A 5,367-nucleotide genomic window follows, 5' to 3' on the forward strand; every position below is an offset into this window, starting at 1 on the left:
CTGGCTGACTACGTGTGTGAATATCGTTCAGGAAATTAAGCTGAATTTGACGAACTCATTAAAGCAAAACTCAGTAGACAGTTTAAGAAAGTTTTGCTTATTTTTGTTTTTTATTGTAGTAAACTTAAAACCAGTTCTTTTCCTCTGAAAAGTATGTCTTAGCCATGTTGAAACCTAGATAGTCTTTAAATATTTTGAATCCAAATATTTCCAGACAAGTGTAGAGCTAGACAATCGCTAATTCCTAAAATAAAGAACTCAGTGTTTACCATACATCAATTATGATAGAAATAATCAGTTTCTTAATTACCCATCATTTAATAGGGTGGTTCTGTGTTTAAAGTAGTCAAATTTTGACCAGCAGGTTACAGGATAGATCATAACTCCATTTCATTTTGGAAAGTTGGGTATCATCGGCCCTAAAATAAATATTTGACTCTAACTCCGGCACCTAAGCCTATACCTGGTGAATGATTTAAACACTAAGTTTAATAAGTGTTCGGAACTTATTTTTCAACAAGTTTAATTATAGATGTTTTTTGAACTATGAAATAACATTTTCTGCTTTTTAAAGAACCAATAAACTAATCACTACAAAGTAAAAAGAATACCACATAAATACACTTGTCTAAACCATTCGAAAGATTATTTTATTTCACTAGTATTTACTAGTTTACGCTAAACACTTGGGGGCTACATTCTTTATACCATTATGTTTTTGTTTTTTGTACATTTTGTTACCTGTCACTGGCTTTCATCACATCTTCAATCATAAATGTGGTAATTAGAGATTTGGATGTCATACTGGAATATAACTTTATTCAATGAATGGTGCTTTTATGGCATAAAATGCATCAATGTTTGTGATGATTGATTAAAAGTACAATATCAATATATTAGTGGATATACTGAGGTTTAGAAGATGGGTACTTTTTCCGTTATTGAGTAGGCTTATAATAGATGTCCTGTGTGATATCACAGCAGAATAAACTAATTTCTCTACTTTTGTGCCTAGGGGCATTATGAAGATGGGATGAACTTAGAAAGTGCAGTTTACCAAACTGAAAAAATGTTTGACGTTTGATGATGGTTTTAATATAGAGTTAAGATTATTCATTTGCTCATATTAGTTAAGATGATTAATTCAAGAATACTAGCGATTGATAGATTTCTACTGTAAGCAAAATAGCACCAGCTTATTTCTTCTAAGTATCAACATAATCACAGTTAAAATCCTCAAAAGCAGTGTAGACATCTTTTTCAGTTTGGGAAGTATAAGAGAGTAAGTGAACAAGTTGCTTCTCTTGTTTTTGAATAAGGATGAGTTTTTGAAGAAATGCCTGATTGTTACAGATGCTTTTGGAGATTGTTGAATTTGAAAGTTTATATTCGGAACAGATCATAGTTAGAAAACCTTTAAAATTTAGGAAACGCTGGACAATCGTTTCATTCTAGCATGGAATTCTTAAACAGTGACTAACCACAACTCTACCTAGTATCAGGACTTAATGGTTTCATTTCTAGTGCTAAACCTGTAGACCACTCACATGAAACGCATTGGTTTGCATGTTTAACTTTAGATAAAAGTCGATATTGCGAAACCGTCATCCATTCTCATTGAATATATTTTTCTCTCTCCTGATACGGTTGATCATAGCTATATTTATCAGCATATTTGTTGCCTATGGTATTTAACATAGTGATGTGACGGTTAAGATGAACAGATTTATTGTGTTATATTTAGAGCCCGTGTAATCAGACCCATAAAACAGGAGAGCAATTGTATTGATCTATTCCAAGTATTGAATAACTCGCCTAGATTGTTTTTCTAGTACCAGTGATTTCGGCTAACCGACGACACGATAATAGTAAAATAGCAGCTGAGGATAACAATTAACGATTGCTTTCCAAGTCCGTTAACCCCATAGGCACACCAGAAGACAACACAGTAAGCGGTTGACTTTTAACTATCTGGATTTCAAAAATATGAAACATATTAAATAACAGAATAAAATTCTGACCGCACATCATCGTAATGAAGAAATTACAATGGGTTATAAACGACGTCGTACGTGGGAGAGTTCTGATCAATATGTCCGTAATAAGGTAACGACACTTTAATGAGTGTAGGTACATAAAAATAGTTTGTACATGATTTGAAGTCTTGTAAGTGGGAGAATACCAAAAATACAGTTTATTTATGCAATAATTACACAACAAAAATACAAACTAGAACCTCATATTCGACCGTTTCGGAAGTTCAACTCTGCCTAATATCTATTTCGACCTGACATATATCCATGATGTGAAACATTTCAAACTCAAGTAAAAAACTGGAAATCAAGACACCTAATGTCCATATATTTTCCAGGTTATTCTTTCTTGTTATTTTTATGGACATTATAAATGGATCACGTTTTTATTTTCCCTTTTTTACTGATACAACAGAATAACCTAATAAAAGGTAAAAATCGATCTCAGGTTATTTAGGAGCGATAAATAATAATCCATTAGATGATCTGCAGAGACTTCCTGGTTCTTACGTCTTCAGTTTCTTCTAGATTATTATTTTCACTACGAATGTTTCGAAATAGCATATTTTTTAAAGAATGAGTGTGTGTTCTGTGATGTAATGTCCCTTTTCAAATAGATTTATTGATCTCGTTTTTACGAGTAACTAACTTCAAAAATATCCATAACATATTTAACTAGTTAGTTTTAGAATGGCGATCAATATCATTTTTTTAAATCCTGGTATGATGACTGAATTCTATCGATTGGGTTACAGTGCGGATAATAACCTAAGATGTTCGACGTCATGTTTCACTTTTTCAATGGTTTTAGGACTGGGGTAAGTCAGCAAGTATCTGCTCTTTTAAAATTTCACGGACATCTATTTGGATCCCGTTAACTCATACGAAACTTATATTCAGGACTCTTAATAATTGGCTTCAGCTACCTAATATTAGATCATAATTGGGATCGAATATTTGTTCCACGTAGTAAATAATGAGGTACCAGTAATTTGAGAACTTTTGACCATAATTATTTTCTTTAAAAATTGTTCGCCTACTGAAATAAAATTTTACTAGTATAACCTGCATAAATAGTATGCGCTTTGGAATTCGATATTAAATTTAGACTCACTGTAGAACAAAAAGCTCAATGTGCTTTGTAATTGCTTCAACTTTTACTCTTGGATATTCAATCTACTGGTTGAAAGATGTTAACCTTTTTGTTTATGACGTTAGTTGAATATACATTCGTTTCCTTCACGGTATCCCATCTAAATCTAATTGAACCGTCAGTCATCTATAACATTTTAAAGTGCGACATTTTCGAAACTTTCATGACTTTCCTGATTTAATATTGCATGACAGAAGGTGACTCAGTGGTGTCTTTTATGGTAGACGTTGTGAAGCAATTTAGGAGGATAGTAAATTGGAGCCAGCTAGAATACCAGAAACGTCCACAATGTGACAGTTATACATATATACAGTTATATACAGTTACATACATATATACAGCCATACAGAAAGTTTCAATGAAGTCAGGGTCATTTAGTTGATTTATTTTACATGGCTGTTGAATTCATTTGCATGTGCCTGTAAGAATATATGAAAAAATCACTTCATGTATGTTTTCCCCTGAATTTCCCTTGTTCTTTCTTTATTCGTAACTCTTCGTCTGTTGTCGACTGAGTCCATTCATATTTTGTTCCTTTTTAGTTTGTTTCAAAATACTGTCCTTGTAGTGTTTACGACATATGAAGCGCTACTAGCCGTTGGGCACTATTAGGCTTTGACGCGTTTCATCGTTATTTAACTTCAAATTGTTTTTTGACGTTTGCCATATCACAGTGTTGTGCTTTGGTTGTGGCTGTGTGAGTTGTTTGTTTCACTTCTTTATTACTGATACTAAAGCATGTTCCATATTTGGTTTAAGGTTTGCTGTTTATAACTGATGGCCAGTTGGGTTTCTTATGTATTTCTTACTTTATCATTGATTGTTTATCGTTGAAGCAAACTGAATTCACCTCTTCTCTTGCCTTGCGTAGAACATCCTTCCTTGACTAGTAAGAGTGTTTGTTTTGTTGTAGTAACTGGGTTTTATCATGCGTCTGCATACGTTAGGAAGAGTGTTATTCAGGTAGAATTAACTCTATTTGTACTTATATTTTTTTCAATAGCACCTAATCTGTGCCCTCTTGAACACCTGTCACTTTATTGTAAAAACTTTATTAGTAATCATCATCTTTTAGTCTATTTGGTTTCGAAATCGAGTAGCTTAGATGACCGACGACATAGATACACTGAAGCTCCTCAAATTTTGAACTTATTAATGACTGGGTGTGCATGTCAAAACAACAAGCTTACTAACTTTCTAGAACTACTGTCGATAGGCACATAATATGCATATTGTGTACTTTTAAGCAGAGTATCACATTCGGAGTAACGTTAAATATATAAAGGGATTGAATAATATTTATTTACAACGAGTTTTTCATGAAATCTATTCAGGCTTGGGTATTTTACGGTCTGAAAAAATCGGCAATAGATTATGAAAAACACTAAAGAATGGAGCTGAAGATTACAATATTATAAGTATTGACCATAAACAACAGGAGATCTTTAGCGTCTTAGAGAGTGATTAAAATGCAATGTTTGAAAATCGCCAGCGGTTTAGGTAAACTAATAAAAAACACAATACAGCGCTTATTTTTAACGAGGGATGTGTAGCTTCCATCGGAAAACGGGTGCTGTGCTAATGTATGAAGATTTACAGTAGATGAAAATCATATTTGCCAAATTTTCCTTATTCTTTTGGATTATTATTGCCAAATAACACTTAAGACAGTCTTAAAGAGATTTTTTTAGGTATGACCCATCCGTGATACTAAATATGCTACAGGTATTTTGAGCTTTACAACACTTGTGTCTATAACACCTTTACGACCAAAAGATATAATCTCAGTCAAACAATAAGTCAGGGGTGAATGCGTCTAATGATATATTTGGAAAGTCTCCGATATATCAAGAAGCGACTGATTTAAGCTGACTAGCAGTTGCTAGGGCTGAATGGCACGACGTATCCGCTCGAGATATAGTTCAAAGTGTGACCGAGTGAGTGATTCCAATGAAACTACCGAGGCCTGCATCTGTATTGAAGACTGACTGTGGCCCTTATCACTCAACCCCATTTTTGGTGGATTGGCCTAGGAGTAGAATGAGAGACATGCATTATGTACGCTTTTACCCTTAACTGAAGATCATAATTCTAATAAATGGCGTAATACATTCGATTTTTTAGTGATGACAGTTTATACTCTTGCGTTTGTAGAACTTTGTTTTTACGAGCCATTTATGC

Source organism: Schistosoma haematobium, chromosome 1 (genome assembly GCF_000699445.3).
Source record: "Schistosoma haematobium chromosome 1, whole genome shotgun sequence".
NCBI classification, from domain to species: domain Eukaryota; kingdom Metazoa; phylum Platyhelminthes; class Trematoda; order Strigeidida; family Schistosomatidae; genus Schistosoma; species Schistosoma haematobium.